At 46.7% G+C, this 25310-nt stretch overlaps 1 long non-coding RNA gene and 1 pseudogene across 1 annotated transcript in view; both read right to left on the bottom strand.

The window, feature by feature from the left end:
- LOC134965492 (uncharacterized) overlaps nucleotides 1-13885 on the bottom strand; it is a 37341-nt gene extending 23456 nt beyond the window's left edge. Inside the window, exon 1 of the long non-coding RNA XR_010188397.1 lies at nucleotides 13806-13885. This is a non-coding gene — a long non-coding RNA (uncharacterized LOC134965492). The remainder of the gene's footprint in view (nucleotides 1-13805) is intronic.
- The window catches only part of LOC134965286 (nicotinamide N-methyltransferase-like), a 91253-nt pseudogene that overhangs the window by 45494 nt on the left and 20449 nt on the right, over nucleotides 1-25310 (bottom strand).

Genomic DNA, 25310 nt, shown 5'->3' with positions numbered 1-25310 from the left:
TCCGGCTTCCGCGGCCCGGGCTCCCTCCGGCTTCCGCGGCCCGGGCTCCCTCCGGCTTCCGCGGCCCGGGCTCCCTCCGGCTTCCGCGGCCCGGGCTCCCTCCGGCTTCCGCGGCCCGGGCTCCGTACATACAGACAGAAAATGAAATAATGGAAGGATGGAAGAGGAGAACAGCCCGGGCTCTCGCCGGCTACCGCAGCCCGGGCACCCGCCGGCTTCCGCAGCCCGGGCTCCCTCCGGCTTCCGCGGCCCGGGCTCCGTACATACAGACAGCAAATGAAATAACGGACGGATGGATGGAAGAGAAGAACAGCCTGGGATCTCGCCGGCTTCCGCAACCCGGGCTCCAGCCGGCTTCCGCAGCCCGGGCTCCCTCCGGCTTCCGCGGCCCGGGCTCCCTCCGGCTTCCGCGGCCTGGGCTCCGTACATACAGACAGAAAATGAAATAATGGAAGGATGGAAGAGAAGAACAGCCAGGGATCTCGCCGGCTTCCGCAACCCGGGCTCCAGCCGGCTTCCGCAGCCCGGGCTCCCTCCGGCTTCCGCGGCCCGGGCTCTCTCCGGCTTCCGCGGCCCGGGCTCCCTCCGGCTTCCGCGGCCCGGGCTCCCTCCGGCATCCGCGGCCGGCTTCCGCAACCCGGGATCCAGCCGGCTTCCGCGGCCCGGGCTCTCTCCGGGTGAAGAACAGGCGAGAGTAGGGGTGTCCTCCGCTGGACGGGAAGCCCAGGCCGTGGAGCCGCCGCACGGACCGGGGGTTGACCCGGCCGGGGACGGGCAGGAGGCGAGGCCCGGACTCGCTCCCGTCCAGACGGCCCGAGGCCCCTCCTCCCCTCCCGGTGGACCCGCCCCCGACTATTAAGCCCGGCCAGGGAGTCCACGTCGGCCCCCGGGCGGACCAGGGAAAGACCCCCCTTCCGCGCTCTGCCGTGCTCGGAGGCGCTGACGCGCCGGGCGGACGGGGTGCCTCCGGCCAAGTCCCCGGCCGGGACTTGGCTGGCTGGCGAGCGAGGGAGGGCGAGGGTTAGGGCCTCGCCCGTCCCGCGCCCGTCCCCCGCCCCGGGCCAAGTCCCCCGACCGGAGCGGAGCGAGCAGGCCGCCCTAACCCCCCCCGGTGGCACCGCAGCACCGGAGATTATTCGGGGAATGCTCCACAGCGCTGCTGGGGAAGTGTTTGCTTTAAACACACTCTGCATTGCATACACACCGAAACCCATTCCAGTCTGGTAAACGTGATTCTCTGGGACTTGCGAGAATTGTATGCTGGGTAGTTGAGACTAGAGATGAGCGGGTTCGGTTTCTCTGAATCCGAACCCGCCAGAACTTCATGTTTTTTTTCACGGGTCCGAGCGACTCGGATCTTCCCGCCTTGCTCGGTTAACCCGAGCGCGCCCGAACGTCATCATGACGCTGTCGGATTCTCGCGAGGCTCGGATTCTATCGCGAGACTCGGATTCTATATAAGGAGCCGCGCGTCGCCGCCATTTTCACACGTGCATTGAGATTGATAGGGAAAGGACGTGGCTGGCGTCCTCTCCGTTTAGAATTAGAATAGATTAGAGAGACACTTGATTTACTAATTTTGGGGAGCATTAGGAGTACTCAGTAGTGTACAGTGCAGAGTTTTGCTGATAGTGACCAGTGACCACCACTTTTATTTATAATCCGTTCTCTGCCTGAAAAAAGCGATACACAGCACACAGTGACTCAGTCACATACCATATCTGTGTGCACTGCTCAGGCTCAGGCCAGTGTGCTGCATCATCTATTATCTATCTATATATAATATTATATATATCTGTCTGACTGCTCAGCTCACACAGCTTATAATTGTGGGGGAGACTGGGGAGCACTACTGCAGTGCCAGTTATAGGTTATAGCAGGAGCCAGGAGTACATAATATATTATATAGTGAGTGACCACCAGACACACAGTGCAGTTTATTTAATATATCCGTTCTCTGCCTGAAAAAAGCGATACACACAGTGACTCAGTCAGTCACATACCATATCTGTGTGCACTGCTCAGGCTCAGGCCAGTGTGCTGCATCATCTATATATATTATATATCTGTCTGACTGCTCAGCTCACACAGCTTATAATTGTGGGGGAGACTGGGGAGCACTACTGCAGTGCCAGTTATAGGTTATAGCAGGAGCCAGGAGTACATAATATTATATTAAAATTAAACAGTGCACACTTTTGCTGCAGGAGTGCCACTGCCAGTGTGACTAGTGACCAGTGACCTGACCACCAGTATATAATATTAGTAGTATACTATCTCTTTATCAACCAGTCTATATTAGCAGCAGACACAGTACAGTGCGGTAGTTCACGGCTGTGGCTACCTCTGTGTCGGCACTCGGCAGCCCGTCCATAATTGTATATACCACCTAACCGTGGTTTTTTTTTCTTTCTTTATACATACATACTAGTTACGAGTATACTATCTCTTTATCAACCAGTCTATATATTAGCAGCAGACACAGTACAGTGCGGTAGTTCACGGCTGTGGCTACCTCTGTGTCGGCACTCGGCAGCCCGTCCATAATTGTATATACCACCTAACCGTGGTTTTTTTTTCTTTCTTTATACATACATACTAGTTACGAGTATACTATCTCTTTATCAACCAGTCTATATATTAGCAGCAGACACAGTACAGTGCGGTAGTTCACGGCTGTGGCTACCTCTGTGTCGGCACTCGGCAGCCCGTCCATAATTGTATATACCACCTAACCGTGGTTTTTTTTTCTTTCTTTATACATACATACTAGTTACGAGTATACTATCTCTTTATCAACCAGTCTATATTAGCAGCAGACACAGTACAGTGCGGTAGTTCACGGCTGTGGCTACCTCTGTGTCGGCACTCGGCAGCCCGTCCATAATTGTATATACCACCTAACCGTGGTTTTTTTTTTCTTTCTTTATACATACATACATACTAGTTACGAGTATACTATCTCTTTATCAACCAGTCTATATATTAGCAGCAGACACAGTACAGTGCGGTAGTTCACGGCTGTGGCTACCTCTGTGTCGGCACTCGGCAGCCCCGACCTCGGTGCAAATTTTAGGACTAAAAATAATATTGTGAGGTGTGAGGTATTCAGAATAGACTGAAAATGAGTGTAAATTATGGTTTTTGAGGTTAATAATACTTTGGGATCAAAATGACCCCCAAATTCTATGATTTAAGCTGTTTTTTAGTGTTTTTTGAAAAAAACACCCGAATCCAAAACACACCCGAATCCGACAAAAAAAATTCGGTGAGGTTTTGCCAAAACGCGTTCGAACCCAAAACACGGCCGCGGAACCGAACCCAAAACCAAAACACAAAACCCGAAAAATTTCAGGCGCTCATCTCTAGTTGAGACATGACTCCCCCATCACCTCCCAGGGTCAGACTCATGGGGACCTCATTTTAGGTCCCCACCATGTCGGAGGTCCCGCCAGTGTTGGTGTGCTGTCTGGCCCTTGTCCCCGTTAGGATATATAAACAAGTGCACACACACACACTGTATATACACTGCTCAAAAAATAAAGGGAACACTTAACATAATGTAACTCCAAGTCAATCACACTTCTGTGAAATCAAACTGTCCACTTAGGAAACAACACTGATTGACAATCAATTTCACATGCTGTTGTGTAAATGGAATAGACAACAGGTGGAAATGATAGGCAATTAGCAAGACACCCCTAATAAAGAAGTTGTTCTGCAGGTGGTGACCACAGACCACTTCTCAGCTCTTATGCTTTCTGGCTGATGTTTTGGTCACATTTGAAAGCTGGCGGTGCTTTCACTCTAGTGGTAACATGAGACGGAGTCTACAACCCACACAAGTGGCTCAGGTAGTGCAGCTCATCCAGGATGACACATCAATGCGAGCTGTGGCAAGAAGGTTTGCTGTGTCTGTCAGCATAGTATCCAGAGCATGGAGGCGCTACCAGGAGACAGGCCAGTACATCAGGAGATGTGGAGGAGGCCGTAAGAGGGCAATAACCCAGCAGCAGGACTGCTACCTCCGCCTTTGTGCAAGGAGGAACAGAAGGAACACTGCCAGAGCCCTGCAAAATGACCTCCAGCAAGCCACAAATGTGCATGGGTCTACTCAAATGATCAGAAACAGACTCCATGAGGGTGGTATGAGGGCCCAAACTTCCACAGGTGGGGGTTGTGTTTACAGCCCAACACCGTGCAGGACGTTTGGCATTTGCCAGAGAACACCAAGATTGGCAAATTCGCCACTGGCGCCCTGTGCTCTTCACAGATGAAAGCAGGTTCTCACTGAGCACATGTGACAGACGTGACAGAGTCTGGAGACGCCAAGGAGAACATTCAGCTGCCTGCAACATCCTCCAGCATGACCGGTTTGGCAGTTGGTCAGTAATGGTGTGGGGTGGCATTTCTTTGGGGGGCCGCACAGCCCTCCATGTGCTCGCCAGAGGTAGTCTGACTGCCATTAGGAACCGAGATGAGATCCTCAGACCCCTTGTGAGACCATATGCTGGTGCGGTTGGCCCTGGGTTCCTCCTGATGCAAGCCAATGCTAGACCTCATGTGGCTGGAGTGTGTCAGCAGTTCCTGCAAGATGAAGGCATTGATGCTGTGGACTGGCCCGCCCATTCCCCAGACCTGAATACAATTGAGCACATCTGGGACATCATGTCTCGCTCCATCCACCAATGCCACGTTGCACCACAGACTGTCCAGGAGTTGGCGGATGCTTTAGTGCAGGTCTGGGAGGAGATCCCTCAGGAGACCATCCGCCACCTCATCAGGAGCATGCCCAGGCATTGCAGGGAGATCATACAGGCACGTGGAGGCCACACACACTACTGAGCCTCATTTTGACTTGTTTTAAGGACATTACATCAAAGTTGGATCAGCCTATAGTTTGTTTTTCCACTTTAATTTTGAGTGTGACTACAAATCCAGACCTCCATGGGATAATACATTTGATTTCCATTGATAATTTTTGTGTGATTTTGTTGTCAGCACAGTCAACTATGTAAAGAACAAAGTATTTAATAAGAATATTTCATTCATTCAGATCTAGGATGTGTTATTTTAGTGTATCCTTTATTTTTTTGAGCAGTGTGTGTATGTATATATATATATATATATATATATATATATATATATATGCATATATAAACTTTTCAGTTATCAGAACTCCAAGTATCGATGCAATAAGCCAGGTGCCCTCACAATTGCTTGTACAGGAAAATATATATTTACCCAACATATGCTTCACTTGTGGTATAAAAGATCACGCTACTGTATAAAAGGCAGATTAGCTCTCATCATATTAACATTTCAATGTGGAACATTTTCTTTAGGATATACAAACATTAGTAACAATAAAAAGATTAAGTACTTGCTTGCACCTGCCACCGCCAAATCTAGCCCAGCCTTGCATGCATCCCAAAACCAGCCCCAGAACTCTCAGCCTAGGCTGGTATTGGAAGAAAAGGAGGAAATATGGCATGGGATTCTCCCTATTTTCCAATAACCAGCACCAAGCTGAACTATCTGGGTTGGATAATGCCATAGCAGGGGGGCACACAGCATGGGCTCCTCCTGCCATCACACTACCCAGCCCCAGACAGGTCAGGTCAGGACTGGAAATCCTTGGAAAATGAGGAACCCAAAAAATAAAATGGGGTCTGCCATCCTGAGCAACAACCAGCCCTGGCTTGAAAGCCTAGTGATATTACCTGCATCCCTGGTGGCGGAGGTTGCAGATTTAATAGCATGGGAATGGATTATATTGTTCTTTACAGGGGGCCTACAGTTCCCAGAAAGCCTGACCAGGCACATATGGAACCACAGTTTCACCTGTAGGCTGACTGTAAAAAAAATATTAAAAAAAGACATAGACACTGCATGTTTGTATTAATTTATTTAACAGCGTTGTCACTGGGTGCAATAGCATTTAAACAGTTTTTCAGTCTGCCACCTCCCCAGGTTTCATCTTTCTTTAGGTCTTCTCAGCTCTTCCTCCGCAGGACTGCCTGCCCCTTCCTCATGCTGGCTATGTTAAGCCAGCCCAAGGGAACGAACCGATGATGCAGTGAGCAGCAATTGGCTTACAGTGACCATCTTGAAATTCAAAGATGGTGCCGTGAGCAAGCCAATCACGGCTCACAGGGCCATTTTGGAAATAAGCTATGCGTGCTACTCTCAGCCAACCAGCAGGAGATTCCCACAGTAGTGGCCACTAATTGGTTGGCAGCCCTCCAAGTACAGGAAACATTGTGGGTCCTGTCACGTTCAGGGAATCTATATATAGCAGATATATACAGCATGTAAATACAGTGCTGCTATTTCTGGCATGGATTGGGTCTTGCTTTTCTTATTTTTTAACAGCTGGGATGCTACTGAAGAAGAACACCGACCTTCTCCAAGGGTTAGGTGAGTATGTATATTTTTTTCAGCCATGTAGTGGGATTCTACATGAACAAGAGGCTCGATCAGCACTGGGGACAATGTGAGTATAGTATGAGTGTGAGTGTATGTAATCAAGTTTTACTTTCTGCACTGTGTGTGTACAATACTGTGCTTATTTTAATATTTCTTTTACATGGGGACTATAGGTACCTTAATACCTGACATGCTGGTACTTATGGTTATCAAAGTACCGTAATATAATGGAGGCCTGATGGGTCCTGTAGTCCTCCTGTAATATACAGTATAAGTTAAATCTGACAAAAACTGAAAGCTATCAACCTTGCACCCAACACCCCAAGTTTTGGATCTAGTCCTGGGCTTCAGCCCTGGCCTGGGGTAACCTGGGGAGGGGAAACCCATTATTGGGGAGTCTGCACTTCCCCAGGAATACCTGGCTTGAGCTGACTAGTTGGGGGGGGGGGATAATGCTTTGGCCAGGGTGACCACGTGAAGTGTGTCCCCTTAGCTGTGTCATTACCCCCCTGCAATTGAAGCCCGTTGATGGATATAAAAATATGGGGGAACCTGTGTAATTTTTTTCCTGTATATTTAGAACCAAGGCTGGCTACAAGAGCCCAGTGCTGGTTCATTAAAATATGGTAGAACCTTACTCAATTTGTTCCCTGTAGTTTTTTTGAATGAGGGTTGTCAGGTTTGTATTCTACTTTTTTATACTCTCTGCACTTTTACCACAGAGAAGCACCACACAGATCATTCTACAAACACACTGCTAACTGTCCCCCTGCAGTGACACAGTGGCTGTAAAGTGAATAATTAATACATTAGTGGCATCACTAGCACAAACTGTAAAAGCCACATCCATCATAGCTTGAACTGAATGATTAAACTCGTTATCAGAGCAGTGTCAGCATTAACTACTGTGACAATGTACACCCACCAACCTCAAAACACCCCCCTGCCCCACTGTATCACCAAAGTGTATGTCGTTCTCAAGAACAAAAACTGCAGGCAGCTATTTGACATGTGCATCAAATTTAAATCCCTATCTTTCAAATGGGGCATACATTACTAAATTTTTTAAAAAAGACTGTAGTTTTCACAAATACCTTAACCCCAAAAGTATCTAAACTGAAACAAAATCTAACAAAACAAACCCCTAGTCTAAAATCATCCTTTACACTGGGTTATGCCTTCCCAAAAATACACAACAAAAGCTGAAAATTGCCACTTTTGGCCAAATAGGAACTGGAAGAAAAACACTGACATTTTCAACATTTTCATTAGAGATGAGCGCCGGAAATTTTTCGGGTTTTGTGTTTTGGTTTTGGGTTCGGTTCCGCGGCCGTGTTTTGGGTTCGACCGCGTTTTGGCAAAACCTCACCGAATTTTTTTTGTCGGATTCGGGTGTGTTTTGGATTCGGGTGTTTTTTTCAAAAAACCCTAAAAAACAGCTTAAATCATAGAATTTGGGGGTAATTTTGATCCCAAAGTATTATTAACCTCAAAAAACATAATTTACACTCATTTTCAGCCTATTCTGAACACATCACACCTCACAATATTATTTTTAGTCCTAAAATTTGCACCGAGGTCGCTGTGTGAGTAAGATAAGCGACCCTAGTGGCCGACACAAACACCGGGCCCATCTAGGAGTGGCACTGCAGTGTCACGCAGGATGTCCCTTCCAAAAAACCCTCCCCAAACAGCACATGACGCAAAGAAAAAAAGAGGCGCAATGAGGTAGCTGTGTGAGTAAGATTAGCGACCCTAGTGGCCGACACAAACACCGGGCCCATCTAGGAGTGGCACTGCAGTGTCACGCAGGATGGCCCTTCCAAAAAACCCTCCCCAAACAGCACATGACGCAAAGAAAAAAAGAGGCGCAATGAGGTAGCTGACTGTGTGAGTAAGATTAGCGACCCTAGTGGCCGACACAAACACCGGGCCCATCTAGGAGTGGCACTGCAGTGTCACGCAGGATGGCCCTTCCAAAAAACCCTCCCCAAACAGCACATGACGCAAAGAAAAAAAGAGGCGCAATGAGGTAGCTGACTGTGTGAGTAAGATTAGCGACCCTAGTGGCCGACACAAACACCGGGCCCATCTAGGAGTGGCACTGCAGTGTCACGCAGGATGTCCCTTCCAAAAAACCCTCCCCAAACAGCACATGACGCAAAGAAAAAAAGAGGCTTTTTACTGATATTTGGTGTTTTGGATTTGACATGCTCTGTACTATGACATTGGGCATCGGCCTTGGCAGACGACGTTGCTGGCATTTCATCGTCTCGGCCATGACTAGTGGCAGCAGCTTCAGCACGAGGTGGAAGTGGATCTTGATCTTTCCCTAATTTTGGAACCTCAACATTTTTGTTCTCCATATTTTAATAGGCACAACTAAAAGGCACCTCAGGTAAACAATGCAGATGGATGGATTGGATACTAGTATACAATTATGGACGGGCTGCCGAGTGCCGACACAGAGGTAGCCACAGCCGTGAACTACCGCACTGTACTGTGTCTGCTGCTAATATATAGACTGGTTGATAAAGAGATAGTATACTCGTAACTAGTATGTATGTATAAAGAAAGAAAAAAAAACCACGGTTAGGTCACTGGTATATACAATTATGGACGGGCTGCCGAGTGCCGACACAGAGGTAGCCACAGCCGTGAACTACCGCACTGTACTGTGTCTGCTGCTAATATATAGACTGGTTGATAAAGAGATAGTATACTCGTAACTAGTATGTATGTATAAAGAAAGAAAAAAAAACCACGGTTAGGTGGTATATACAATTATGGACGGGCTGCCGAGTGCCGACACAGAGGTAGCCACAGCCGTGAACTACCGCACTGTACTGTGTCTGCTGCTAATATATAGACTGGTTGATAAAGAGATAGTATACTCGTAACTAGTATGTATGTATAAAGAAAGAAAAAAAAACCACGGTTAGGTCACTGGTATATACAATTATGGACGGGCTGCCGAGTGCCGACACAGAGGTAGCCACAGCCGTGAACTACCGCACTGTACACTGGTTGATAAAGAGATAGTAGTATACTCGTAACAACTAGTATGACGACGGTATAAAGAATGAAAAAAAAAACACGGTTAGGTGGTATATAATACAATTATGGTTGGACGGACTGCCTGCCGAGTGCCGACACAGAGGTAGCCACAGCCGTGAACTACCGCACTGTACACTGGTTGATAAAGAGATAGTAGTATACTCGTAACAACTAGTATGACGACGGTATAAAGAACGAAAAAAAAACCACGGTTAGGTGGTATATATTATAATACAATTATGGATGGACGGACTGCCTGCCGAGTTCCGACACAGAGGTAGCCACAGCCGTGAACTACCGCACTGTACACTGGTTGATAAAGAGATAGTAGTATACTCGTAACAACTAGTATGACGACGGTATAAAGAACGAAAAAAAAACCACGGTTAGGTGGTATATATTATAATACAATTATGGATGGACGGACTGCCTGCCGAGTTCCGACACAGAGGTAGCCACAGCCGTGAACTACCGCACTGTACACTGGTTGATAAAGAGATAGTAGTATACTCGTAACAACTAGTATGACGACGGTATAAAGAACGGAAAAAAAAACACGGTTAGGTGGTATATATTATAATACAATTATGGATGGACGGACTGCCTGCCGAGTTCCGACACAGAGGTAGCCACAGCCGTGAACTACCGCACTGTACACTGGTTGATAAAGAGATAGTAGTATACTCGTAACAACTAGTATGACTATGACGACGGTATAAAGAAAGAAAAAAAAAACCACGGTTAGGTGGTATATAATACAATTATGGATGGACGGACTGCCTGCCGAGTGCCGACACAGAGGTAGCCACAGCCGTGAACTACCGCACTGTACTGTGTCTGCTGCTAATATAGACTGGTTGATAAAGAGATAGTATACAATACTACTAATATACTGGTGGTCAGGCACTGGTCACCACTAGTCACACTGGCAGTGGCACTCCTGCAGCAAAAGTGTGCACTGTTTAATTTTAAATTAATATAATATTATGTACTCCTGGGGGCTCCTGCTATAACAACCTGCAGTGCTCCCCAGTCTCCCCCACAATTATTATAAGCTTTGCCTTTTATACATTGATGTGCAGCACACTGGGCTGAGCTGAGTGCACACAGACTGAGTCACACTGTGTGACTGGCTGCTGCTGTGTATCGTTTTTTTTCAGGCAGAGAACGGATATAGCAGAGAACGGATATATTATATTAAAATAAATAAAAGTTAACTAACAACAACTGCACTGGTCACTGTGGTAAACTCTGTCTGACTCTGCACAATCTCTCTCTCTCTTCTAATCTAATTTCTAATGGAGAGGACGCCAGCCACGTCCTCTCCCTATCAATCTCAATGCACGTGTGAAAATGGCGGCGACGCGCGGCTCCTTATATAGAATCCGAGTCTCGCGAGAATCCGACAGCGTCATGATGACGTTCGGGCGCGCTCGGGTTAACCGAGCAAGGCGGGAGGATCCGAGTCTGCTCGGACCCGTGAAAAAAACATGAAGTTCGTGCGGGTTCGGTTTCAGAGAAACCGAACCCGCTCATCTCTAATTTTCATACAGTAATTCCCTCTTCTTCTTTATTTTTTATTTTTTGCTCTTTAAACTGGCATGCAACACTGTGTGACAGTTCTACAGCTGCATGCCAAATTTCAGCTCAATGCATTCAATAACTTTTGATGTGTACAGATGCGTCCTCATATTGTTGCTACAATGCGTACATTCATGGTGTGGGATAGCAGGGAGTGCGCGTGCACATGCACCTGCTATCCATTAGCTACAATGGGGCTGACTGCAGGTGTGATTGAGCGTGGTACTTCTTTAAATCAGTAGCACCTCCATGCCCCCCTCTCAGAAAATTCCTATGGAAAAATCCTGTTTATTATATTCAGCCTTAATAAAAATGTACAGCCATGTCCTTATAATATATAAATTCTGTTCTATTGGGATCACAAGCAATGTTTACTCTTGATGAATTTAATGAACTCTGCTTCAACCAACTGTTGTTGTGCAATCTTAGTCTTTCATGAAGCTGGTTTGTATTTCAGAGCACAGAAATGCTTGTCCTATATTGAACCCTGCAGTTAACTTTCCAATCTGTGACGTTATTGTTCACAGTCTTTAGTAAAGGCCCCATAGATCAGCAAACACCACAAAAATTCTGAGATTATTTTCCAGATTTAAAGATACCCCAATCTCCGCTCATAAATGACAGATATTTTTTCGTGATTTGCAGATATTTCAGGTGATTTGCAGATTTTTCAGCAAATACAGATCTGTCAATCTTGAAAGACTCATCAGTTACGTAGAAAAGGCCTGCAAATCATATGATTGTTACCATACACTAGTAAACTACATCCCCAATTAATCTGTAAAATCCAACATGTTGGACAACCTGATTTAACAATCACAATTGATTTTTGGCTAGAATCTGTGATTTGTGAACCCCATACCTTGCAGATTTATTTGAACAATCATCAGCAAAATACCAAATTTCCCAAATTGATTGCTGATGTACTGTATGGGGTTTGGACTTTTCTCCTTGGGAGTTCATAAATTACTGGAATATTGTTTTTTTCTTTTTCCCAATTGCTTAGTACACTACTGCTATACTGTTATTTTTCACGGACAAGTACTGTACAAGTGCCCTGGGGCAGTCTGCCGCGCATCCTCTGCTCCCCGGCATCTCTGTGTGGAGAAACAGTGGGCCGGCATCCGCCGAGCCCGTCACTTGCCCAGCCAGCTGCAACGTGCTCTGTTCCACCACCACCCCTGATCCCTGGGGCACACAGCTATGCAGTCCTCCTTGCAGCATTGTGCAGAGAGGGGCTGTGCCTGGAGAGCTGTGCCCCGGGGCAGTCCACCACGCCTCCGCTGCTCCCCGGCATGTCCGTCTGGAGAAACAGTGGGCCGGCATCTGCCGAGCCCGTCACTTGCCCTGCCAGCCGCAGTATGCTCTGTTCCACCGCCACCGCCAGGGGCAAACGCAGGATTTTCCTGGGGGGGTTTCCAGATGTTTGTCAGAGGCAAATGCAGGATTTGAAGGTGGGAAAGGGTGGGTTCCACACACACACATACATACACACCCTTAGAACACATACGTATACACACATATAGAACACAAACATATACACATGCACACATACATATACAGTATACAAACACACCTACATACAGTATACACACAAACACATACATACTGTACATACATACAAACATACATAAACACATAAAACACATAAACACCTACAGACACACATATAAACACATAAGAACACTTACATATGTGATCCCCTGAGTTATGCCTCATGCTGGTGCTGTAGCTGGCTGACCACAGCAGTGGACTGAAATGCCCCTTTTCCCAGCAGCAGTGAAGTATTGTAAACTATTTTTGTTATTAAATAGAGCCTGTGTGGTGGTAATCATACAGTAAGAGGGAAGTCCAGGAGCAGAGCATTCTGTCCCTCCTGGGGAGGGACATGTTGGGAGGTATGAGGACCATTAGGGTGCCTTGAGGACTGGCATTGGGAACCTCTGCTGCAAACTTTTAATTCCCCAACTTCTCTTCCATCAGACATGAACTCCAAACTTGTCTGCCCAATCTGGCTGGTAGGAAAGAAAATCTGGTAATGTCTGGGAGCAAATGACAATCAATCATTTGCTCCCAAAATCCAGAAAGCAGACAAAACCGGTTGTTCAGATAAATTAGTTAAATCAAATAGATTTAACCAATTTGTCTGGATAACCATTTTTGTATGTTTTCCAATGTTTGGGAGCAAATGGTCATTTGTCATTTGCTCCCATACATGAAGTTTACCGGATACCTTAACCAGGCACTGGTCCACAAACCGCATATACACAAATCTGAGGCTCTCTGTCTAACCCACTGGCCTGCCCTCTTTCGCCTGGCCATCTGTTTGCATCAGGAGCTTTGAGCCCTTGCCCTAACAAGCTTTATTAAAGTGTGGCACAGGTGTATTTCTGTGTATCAACAGCAATACAATAATATAATTTCCAACTGCCAGATAATCTTTGACACAATATTAAATAGACAACTTGAATCTACCCAACACCCCCCCTGGGGCTTCCTCTTGGTCCATTCCTAAACCCAGATAGCTTTGGCCCAAGGCACCCGAACTGTTGTGCCCTGTCCTGCAAACACCTGGGGTGGCATCTGGACCAGACTGCCACAATATAGATACAGTATATATATATTTCGCAAGAAGGAATAAGGAGGTGCACAATAGGGAAGTAAGTCTTCTAAACACATTTATAGTGTATTAGGTAAAATATACACCTAAAATATATCACATAAAACAAGCATCTCACAATAGCGGCAACAGTTGGACTCTCAGCTCCATGTGGAGGCTCTATTCCATTCGGCATCCCAGAGATCCCTGGCGCCGACCTGGCAGTGAGTCACAAACCAAACCTCGATCTCAGCGGTATGCAGGCGTCACCTCAGTTCAGTCATCAAGTTTCCAGACCAGTTTCATCTTACGACTTCCTCATTGGGCATGTCCATGCAGTGTGCACGGTGGTGTTTAAATAGAGCTGTGCTTTGAGCCATTAATCAATTACCTTGCCACAGGTGTACTTTACTATGTTAACCCCATACTTACTCATAAGCAAATCACAATTGTGAACAGCACTATCACAATCTATCATAGTACTCACATATATATTACATCATTACATGGGTGGTCTTCAGTATGCCGGCTGTTGGGATCCCGATGCTCAGTATGCCGGCACTGGTATCCCGATACCTGGCATATCGACAATTATTCTCCCTCTTGGGGGTCCACGACTCCCTTGGAGGGAGAATAAATAGCGTGGTGAGCATAGCGCGCCACCGTGCTTGCAGCGTGGCGAGTTCAGCGAGTCCGCAAGGGTCTCATTTGTGCTCGTCCAGCTACCGGTATGCTAGCAGTTGGGATGCCGGTGGTCGGGATCCTGGTACCAGTATGCTGGCCACCGGCATCCCAGCCGCCGGCATACCATACTACACCCCATTACATATATTATACACATACAAATTCATAAAACATAAACCAGAAAATCGAAAACAAACTGTCCAGCTATGGTCACCATTTTGTGGAAGAATATACCCAGCACTTCCCCTGGGACTTCCTCTTGGTCCAGTCCTAAACCCGGATCGCTTCTGTACTGTTGTGCCCTGTCCTGCAAACACCCGACTTGGCATCTGGACTGGACTGCCACTATAATATACATACATATATATATATATATATATATATATATATATATATAAAAACAACTGTGACTGGCACTCCTACAGCAAGAGATAGATACCCGGGTGCCTTCCCGTGGCACTATAAGGCCCAGCAAACAGAACAATGTAATGGGCGGCACTCTAATGCATTTTAAGAAATCATACAGCTCACCAAGCCATCTTCGTTCAACGTTTCAGGTGCCTTTATTTACACCTTTCGTCAGGTATATATATACACACACACACACACACACACACACACACACACACACACTATATATTATATACTGCTCAAAAAAGTAAAGTGAACACTTAAACAACACAAATGTAACTCCAAGTCAATCACACTTCTGTGAAATCAAACTATCCACTTAGGAAGCAACACTGATTGACAATCAATTTCACATGCTGTTGTGCAAATGGAATAGACAACAGGTGGAAATTATAGGCAATTAGCAAGACATCCCCCAAAAAGGAGTTGTTCTGCAGGTGGTGACCACAGACCACTTCTCAGCTCCTATACTTTCTGGCTGATGTTTTGGTCACTTTTGAAAGCTGGCGGTGCTTTCACTCTAGTGGTAGCATGAGACGGAGTCTACAACCCACACAAGTGGCTCAGGTAGTGCAGCTCATCCAGGATGGCACATCAATGCGAGCTGTGGAAAGAAAGTTTGCTGTGTCTGTCAGCGTAGTGTCCAGAGCATGGAGGCACTACCATGAGACAGGCCAGTACCTCAGGAGATGTGGAGGAGGCAGTAGGAGGGCAACAACCCAGCAGCAGGACCGCTACCTCCGCCTTTGTGCAAGGAGGAGCACTGCCAGAGCCCTGCAAAATGACCTCCAGCAAGCCACAAATGTGCATGTGTCTACTCAAACGATCAGAAACAGACTCCATGAGGGTGGTATGAGGGCCCGACGTCCGCAGGTTGGGGTTGTGCTTACAGCCCAACACCGTGCAAGACGTTTGGCATTTGCCAGAGAACACCAAGATTGGCAAATTCGCCACTGGCGCCCTGTGCTTTTCACAGATGAAAGCAGGTTCTCACTGAGCACATGCGACAGACGTGACAGAGTCTGGAGACGCCAAGGAGAACGTTCTGCTGCCTGCAACATCCTCCATCATGACCGGTTTGGCAGTGGGTCAGTAATGGTGTGGGGTGGCATTTCTTTGGGGGTCCGCACAGCCCTCCATGTGCTCGCCAGAGGTAGCCTGACTGCCATTAGGTACTGAGATGAGATCCTCAGACCCCTTGTGAAACCATATGCTGATGCTGTTGGTCCTGGGTTCCTCCTAATGCAAGATAATGCTAGACCTCATGTGACTGGAGTGTGTCAGCAGTTTCTGCAAGATGAAGGCATTGGTGCTATGGACTGGCCCGCCCGTTCCTCAGACCTGAATCCAATTGAGCACATCTGGAACATCCACCAACGCCACGTTGCACCACAGACTGTCCAGGAGTTGCCGGATGCTTTAGTCCAGGTCTGGGAGGAGATCCTCAAATTTTGCCTAGGGTGCTTAGAAACCTTGCACCGGCCCTGCTGGGAAGGAATTGTGGATTCTCAGGAATATCTGAGTATTTCTGTAATCAGAAAGAAGTGACTTTCTACAAATGTTTACGAATAATTCCAGTGATTTTGTCATTTTCTTCCAGTGATTTGGACCAATAATACCATTGATTAGAAGGAATAATTCCAGTGATTTTGTCATTTTCTTCCAGTGATTTGGACCAATAATACCATTGATTAGAAAGAATAATTCCTGTGATATTGAGGTGTTTGTGTCGCTTAGCTTAGCCGTCCAGCGACCACAGTGCACCTCTTTTTCTCTTTTCTTTGCATCATGTGCTGTTTGGGGCCAATTGTTTTAAGTGCCTTCCAGTCTGACACTGCAGTGCCACTCCTAGATGGGCCAGGTGTTTGTGCCGCCCTCTTGGGTCGCTTAGCTTAGTCATCCAGCGACCTCAGTGCAAATTTTAGGACTAAAAATAGTATTGTGAGGTGTGAGGTGTTCAGAATAGACTGGAAATGAGTGGAAATTGTGGTTATTAACGTTAATAATACTATAGGATCAAAATTACCCCCACATTCTATGATTTAAGCTGTGTTTGAGGGGGTTTTGAAAAAAAACACCCGAATCCAAAACACACCCGAATCCGACAAAAAAATTTCAGGGAGGTTTTTTGCCAAAACGCATCCGAATAAAAAACACGGCCGCGGAACTGAATCCAAAACCAAAACACAAATCCCGAAAAATTTCCGGTGCACATCTCTAATATATATATATATATATATATATATATATATATATATATATACTTTTCAGTTATCAGAACTCCAAGTATCAGTGCAATAAGCCAGGTGCCCTCACAATTGCTTGTACAGAAAAATATATATTTACCCAACAGGTGCTTCACTTATGGCATAAAAGATCACGCTACTGTATAAAAGGCAGATTAGCTCTCATCATATTAACATTTCAATGTGGAACATTTTCTTTAGGATATACAAACATTAGTAACAATAAAAAGATTAAGTACTTGCTTGCACCTGCCACCGCCAAATCTAGCCCAGCCTTGCATGCATCCCAAAACCAGCCCCAGAACTCTCAGCCTAGGCTGGTATTGGAAGAAAAGGAGGAAATATGGCATGGGATTCTCCCTATTTTCCAATAACCAGCACCAAGCTGAACTATCTGGGTTGGATAATGCCATAGCAGGGGGGCACACAGCATGGGCTCCTCCTGCCATCACACTACCCAGCCCCAGACAGGTCAGGTCAGGACTGGAATTCCTTGGAAAATGGGGAACCCAAAAAATAAAATGGGGTCTGCTATCCTGAGCAACAACCAGCCCTGGGCTGAAAGCCTAGTGATATTACCTGCATCCCTGGTGGCGGAGGGTGCAGATTTAATAGCATGGGAATGGGTTATATTGTTCTTTACAGGGGGCCTACAGTTCCCAGAAAGCCTGACCCGGCACTTATGGAACCACCGTTTCACCTGTAGGCTACCTGTAAAGAAAATATTTAAAAAAAGACATCGACACTGCATGTTTTTATTAATTTATTTAACAGCGTTGTCACTGGGTGCAACAGCATTTAAACAGTTTTTCAGTCTGCCACCTCCCCAGGTTTCATCTTTCTTTAGGTCTTCTCAGCTCTTCCTCCGCAGGATTGCCTGCCCCTTCCTCATGCTGGCTAAGTTAAGCCAGCCCAAGGGAACGAACCGATGATGCAGTGAGCAGCAATTGGCTTACAGTGACCATCTTGAAATTCATTTTGGAAATGAGCTACGTGTGCTACTCTCAGCCAACCAGCAGGAGATTCCCACAGTAGTGGCCACTAATTGGTTGGCAGCCCTCCAAGTACAGGAAACCTTGTGGGTCCTGTCACTTTCAGGGAGTCTATATATAGCAGATATATACAGCATGTAAATACAGTGCTGCTATTTCTGGCATGGATTGGGTCTTGCTTTTCTTATTTTTTAACAACTGGGATGTTACTGGAGAAGAACACCGACCTTCTCCAAGGGTTAGGTGAGTATATATATATATTTTTTAGCCATGTATTGGGATTCTACATGAACAAGAGGCTCGATCAGCACTGGGGACAATGTGAGTATAGTATGAGTGTGAGTGTATGTAATCAAGTTTTACTTTCTGCACTGTGTGTGTATAATACTGTGCTTATTTTAATATTTCTTTTACAGGGGTACTATAGGTACCTAAATACCTGACATGCTGGTACTTATGGTTATCAAAGTACCGGAATATAGTGGAGGCCTGCTGGGTCCTGTAGTCCTCCTGTAAAATACGGTATAAGCTAAATCTGACAAAAACTGAAAGCTATCAACCTTGCACCCAACACCCCAAGTTTTGGATATAGCCCTGGGCTTCAGCCCTGGCCTGGGGTAACCTGGGGAGGGGAAACCCATTAATGGGGAGTCTGCACTTCACAGGAATACCTGGCTTGAGCTGACTAGTTTGAGGGGGGGGGGGGAATAATGCTTTGGCCAGGGTGACCACGTGAAGTGTGTCCCCTTAGCTGTGTCATTACCCCCCTGCAATTGAAGCCCGTTGACGTATATAAAAATATGGGGGACCCTGTGTATTTTTTTTTCCTGTATATTTAGAACCAAACCTGGCTTCAAGAGCCCAGTGCTGGTTCATTAAAATATGGTAGAACCCTGCTCAATTTGTTCCCTGTAGTTTTTTTGAACCAGGGTTGGCAGGTTTGTTTTCTACTTTTTTATACTCTCTGCACTTTTACCACAGAGAAGCACCACACAGATCATTCTACAAACACACTGCTAACTGTCCCCCTGCAGTGACACAGTGGCTGTAAAGTGAATAATGAATACATTAGTGCAGTGGTTCCCAAACTTTTTTAGTCCAAGGCACCCTTTGGGTCTCCCTGACTTTTTCAAGGCACTCTCAAGCCAAAATAATTACCGAACTGTCCCTTTTTTTAAAGTAGTTGGGTCAAAACAATGTTATCAGTATTTAGATGAGGAAAAAATGACTTATTATTCACTTGTTTTAAAAATAATAAACATAAATCCAAGAAGAAAATATTTATCTTTAATTTATTTTAAATAACAATTAACAGCACTCATTAACAGAAATAACATCAAACAAAATAAAACAACAGTAGGCAGTTATTAAAGAGTGTTCAAAAAATTCAACACTTATTAATGGGATATGTGAGCCTGTTGTGCACTGCACAACTTTTCAAACCTTGGGTTCAGCTTGGACACTGCCACCCTTATTTCCTGTTCCACATTGATTTTTGAACGGTACTTGCTTTTTATTACAGCAACTGCTGAAAACCTAGCTTCACACAAATATGTTGTTGCAAAAGGAATGAGGATTTGCTGTGCTTTAGCACTTAGTATCGGATATTCATCTTTAATGGATATCCAAAACTCTTCAAGTCCTATGGTGCTGAATTTTACTTTCAAGGTCTTGTCACAGGAGAGCTCAATGAGTTTTTCTTCTTCTACAGAAGTAAATTCCGTTGGGGCCCTAGTACTGAATGGATCCTGGATCCAGACAAACTTTTCCATATTTTCTGGAAAATATTTTTCAAACCAGTCACTGAGGTTTGTTAGGTGCTGCTCAAAAACTGATTTAAGTTCATGTGTCAAACAAACATCATTTGATGTAACAAACTGATGCAACATGGGGAAACAGTCATTGTAACACTCTTCATTTAATTTTCTTCTCCATAGAAACAATTTTTTCCTGAATGCAGATACCTTCTCTGAGAGTTTAAGAATGTGGGTATTGTTTCCCTGCAGTGAGAGATTCAATGCATTCAGTTTATCAAATATATCACACAGGTAGGCTAACTTGGACAAAAAAACAGTATCCAAGTAGTTATTGGTACACTCGTGTTTTTCTTCTGCAAGATATGAGTAGAGTTCCTGATGTAATTGAAAAACACGAGAAAGTACATTGCCACGGGAGAGCTATCGTGAACTGCAGTAATACAACAAAGATGTGTGCTCAGAGCCCATATCTTCACACATTTGTCTAAAAAACCTTGCCTTCTGTGGCCGAGTTTTTATAAAGTTCACAGCTTTCAACACACTTTCCATGACTGCATTCAGTGGCGGACTCAGATGCTTTGATGCAAGGGCTTCCCTGTGGATAATGCAGTGGGTCCAAAGTGCATCAGCAGCTTTGCTTCGTATGAGTGCCTGCAATCCTCCATAACAGCCAGCCATAGAACGACCACCATCAGTATAGACACCAAAGCACTTTGTCCAGTCTAACTGGTTTTCACTCATAAAAGTGTCAATGATCTGAAACAAGTCTTGTGCCTTTATACCGGCGGTGATACTTTTACAAAAGAGAAGGTCTTCCACAATATTGTCACAATCTACAAAGCGTGTGTAGCAAATCAAATGAGCATCCTTGTTACTGTCCGTTGCCTCATCTAGTTGTAGCGCAAAATCCTTCCCTTTAATTTTTTCAATTAACTGGTCATTTAGATCTTCAGCCATATGTTGGATTCTACGACTGATGGTATTGTTTGATAAAGGTACCTTTGAAAGCAGTTTTCCAGCTGATTCCCCAACCATAATGTTAACCATATCCACTGCAGCCGGTAAAATCAGTTCTTCTGCGATGGTGTGAGGCTTTTTACACATTGCAATTCTATGTGCCACCTTGTAAGATGCAAGCAAAGCATTGCTTGGTATGGATGCTTGTTTAAAAAATGTGCCTTTTTGTCCTTTTAATTCTTTTAGCTTTCTGCTGAAGAAATCACGCGATTTCTTAGCCATGTTAGGGTGATTGGTCTCCAAATGGCGTCTTAGTTTGCTTGGAATCATGCTTTCTGTTGACAATATTTTCAAGAAAAGTACACACTGTGGACGCTCTTCATGGTTGACATCTACAGATGTAAAACCGATGTCTAGGTAAGTATCGTCGTATCTGCGATGTTTCCTTTTCTTCCCGACTGTGCCACTGGTCTGTGGTTCTTCATCCTTTTCTTTACTACCAGACTTCTTTCCAGTGTTCAAAAACCTTTCCATTTTTTGTGCATTATTCTGTACTGGAGCAATCACAATAAATTAATTTAAGTGGAAGGCAAATCCTGTGTAGTTTCTATATGAGAAGTAAAATTGTGCTTCTAAAAAGCATAGCCAAAACTTTCTGGGCCCCATAGCAACATATTTGTAGGGCTTCTGCCCCAATGGTTCTTGAGAGACACCACTCCGCAACACGTATTAATATTATGTCCTTTAATAGTGCCATGGTTAATTTTCCAAAACATAGTACTGCCATAGTTAGTGTTATGCCCCGTAGTTTATTTTATGAACCATTGTAGTTCCATAGTTTACATGATGCCACACTGTAGGGCTGCCAGTACATATTTTGTCACACAGTATTCCCAATTCACATGATCAGTGTCCCCAAGTCATTTTATGCCCCATTACAGTGCCCTCCAGTTCAAATTATGCCACGTTACAGTGTCCCATTTTGGAACATTATAGTGCTATATTACAATGAGTGGATCAGATTATGACACACTACAGTGCCCCGTTACCATTATAATATCCAACACAAATACACTTCTCACTGAAAAAGTAATGTGGCACAATTAAGGCTGGGCAATGGTATAAAAATTTTGCGGAAATCAGGCCTTTTCTGTGCTTCGGGCTAATCACGGAGCAGGTTACCGTGGAGAAGTACTTGACTTCTTCAGTGGCATCCCAGCTCTGTAGCTGAATCGCATCACCATACATTAGTATGGTGAGTGTGATTCATGAAGGAATGTAAAGCTCTGGTTTCTGCATTTCCATGGCGTTTAGATTTGCCATCGCAGGATGGCAGAATCTGAACATCTGTGCAAAATTGCAAGCAAGCTAAAGGTGCCCACACACGGTACATTTTGTACTAGGTGCGTTTTGTACTAGATCGTATTGCATCTAGTACAAATCACATGCGATACGCTACGACAGCGTGCGATTTGAACTAGATGCGATCTAGTACAAAAATCCTTTTTTGGCTTGCGATGAGAACTATGTGGGAGCGCGAATCGCATCCCAAGCCAAAATAAACACAGTGCGATTTGAACTACAAGTGATGCGTTTTGAACTAAAAAGTTCAAAACGCATCCAAGAATCGCACAGTGTATGAGTACCATGAGTGCTTCACTGCTTTCTGCCCAGCACCCAGTCATAGCCCTGCTCCTTGACCACCCTGCAGCTTCCCGAGCCCTCTGCATGTGTAGAGAGAGCCGTCGGCTGATTCCAACACCGCAATGGGAGACCGATGGAGCCCGAGATACCACACATTGCCGGAAAGTATTCATGAATTGCTACTTACCAAAGTTATATGTCGCATCGAACTGATGCAATGTATAGTGGTAAGTATCAATTTATTTTATGTAGCATACATGAATACTCCCCTATATCTTTTATGTCTTTTTGCAGCGCAAATGCATCCATTTAAAAAAAAAAAAAAAAAAAAAACAGGCTTTGTATAAAATACCAGGTTTTTTTGAAGTCAAATCAATCTAAAAAGGTTCCAGTGCATCCATGCATCAAGACCAGTCCCCCACCTGCTTGCCAGCTTGTCCTCATATAAGCATTGGCGTATCTATAATGGTGCAGAGCAGTGGCGGAACTACCGCCAGTGCAAGCAGTGCCTTGCACTGGGGCCTGCCACTGTCCAGGGGCCCAAAGCCAGCAGCGCGGTATGTAATGAGTCAAACTGACTCATTACATGCCGCTGTCCGCCGAGGAGAGGAGCGCTGTGCCACGAGGGGGGAAGTAGGAGGATGGAGGTGGAGGAGGGAGCCGCAGCAGCGCACTGTAATTGGTGGAGGCGCTGCTGCTGTTCCTTTCCTTCACCATAGGCTGCCCTCCACCGCAGTGAATGCTGGGAAGCGCTTCCCAGCATTCACAGCGACGGAGGGCAGCAGCGCCTCCACCAATTACAGTGCGCTGCTGCAGCTCCTGAGTCCCCTCCCTCCTCCTTCTTCTCCCCTGCCCGGGATCTGCGGCTGCCTGACAGTGACTGCCTGCACCAAGGAGCCTGACTGCCAGCGGAGACTGTAAGTATAATCTATTCTATCTATCTCTCTATCTGTCTATCTATATATTCTGTCTGTCTGCCGTAATGTGCAAAAAAGGGGACGCTGTCTGCCGTAATATGTAAAAAAGGGGGAAGCTGTCTGCCGTAATGTGTAAAAAAGGGGGAAGCTGTCCGCCGTAATGTATAAAAAGGGGACGCTCTCTGCTGTAATGTGTAAAAAGGGGAATCTGTCCGCAGTAATGTGTAAAAGGGGCTCTACCTGGTGTAATTGCATTGCCCCTGTTTTACATTGTGTGGGGGGGCTCCGATGCCATTTCTTGCACACAGCGCTAAAATGTCTAGTTACGGCACTGTTGCTAGGTATCCATTTCCCTGGTCCTGAGCAAATTCCCCTCACCAGATCCTCTCCAGGGGTGAGGGGGTGGACTTGGATGGGATGGGGGGGCGCAAAGCATTTTGTCGCACCTGGGCCCACCGCTCGCTAGTTCCGCCACTGGTGCAGAGTGTGCGGGCCCCTGGGTCCAGAGGGGGGCCGCACCGCACACACTGCACCCATTTTTTCGATACTTACCTTTCCGGCATCCATTGGTGTTTGTGTGGGCCCCCTCCTCTCCCGTAGACGCCACCGCCGCTACTAGCGCACTGAGCACTAGAGATTCTGGCACAGTGCCTATTTTTTCGGTGTCCTGCGCATGCACTGTAGAGTCTCTAGTGGTCAGAGGGCTATCAGCAGCGCTGAGAACTATGGGAGAGGAGGGGGCCCACACACGTATTCTGCACACGGGTCCCCTCCTCCGAGGAGATGCCTCTGCATATAAGTCACTTATAGCAGGCACCCCCCTCCTATAGATTTCCCTATGCAGCATCTCACATACAGTATCACATATTAATATTTTACTCACTTTCTCAGCCAGCTCCTCTGTCACAGCGGCCAGGACTTCAATCAGCCATCAGGTCCCTTGCCCAGCGCACTCCTCGGTCACTCCAGGGCACTCCTCGGTCACTCCAGGGCACTCCTCGGCCACTCCAGGGCACTCCTCGGCCACTCCAGGGCACTCCTCGGTCACTGCAGGGCACTCCTCGGTCACTCCAGGGCACTCCTCGGCCACTCCTCGGTCACTGCAGGGCACTCCTCGGTCACTCCAGGGCACTCCTCGGTCACTCCAGGGCACTCCTCGGTCACTCCAGGGCACTCCTCGGCCACTTCAGCGCACTCCTCGGCCACTTCAGCGCACTCCTCGGCCACTTCAGCGCACTCCTCGGCCACTGCAACCTGCTTACACCTGCACCCCCTGCCGGCTGATTCCAGTCACAGGTTCCCCAAAGCACGCGGTCACAACCTGCACAATAACACCTCAACCCCAGGATGACTCCCCCAGCTTACTCCACACTGGCCAGCCGCAGCTCTCCTCTTCCTCCCTCTCCCGCCGGCTAACACCACACTGCCCAGCTGCAGCTGCCCTGCACTCTCGTCTCTCCCTGCCCCTGCGCCCTCCCCTCCTCTGTGCACACTGTGTAGCCTGCACTCTCTCCCTTCGGCCCTGTGCACACTGTAGCCTGCACTCTCTCCCTCCGGCTCTGTGCACAATGTAGCAGCCTGCGCCTCCTCCCCCCCCTGTGCGCAGTGCACACTGTAGCAGCCTGCTCCTCCTCTCCCCACCCCCGTGCGCAGTGCACACTGTAGCAGCCTGCTCCTCCTCTCCCTCCACAACACTAACCACCAGCCGCCGCCGCCGCCCCCCCGAACCCCCCCCCGTGCCCAGTGTATGTCCGCCGCAGCCGCTAGCCCCGACGCGGTTACCTGAGCAGCGGCACGGACAGACTGATCCTGCCTCTCCTGCTGCCCTCACTCCCCTCCCGTAGCCGCATCATGCGGACAAACACAGCCCGCACATCACATCCCGTCCCGGCGCCGGCTGACTGAATGGACTGGCTGGCCACACTGCCTCTCCTGCTGCCAGCACTTCCCTCGCAAGTAAAAAAAAAAAAAAATGCGGACAAACGGTTGCTAGGCTGCGGCACCCCTGTCACAGCGCTGCGGCACCCTAGGGAGCC

The sequence above is a fragment of the Pseudophryne corroboree genome, chromosome 10, assembly GCF_028390025.1.
Source record: "Pseudophryne corroboree isolate aPseCor3 chromosome 10, aPseCor3.hap2, whole genome shotgun sequence".
Lineage (NCBI taxonomy): Eukaryota > Metazoa > Chordata > Amphibia > Anura > Myobatrachidae > Pseudophryne > Pseudophryne corroboree.
This window is presented reverse-complemented; position numbering and strand designations above follow the sequence as displayed.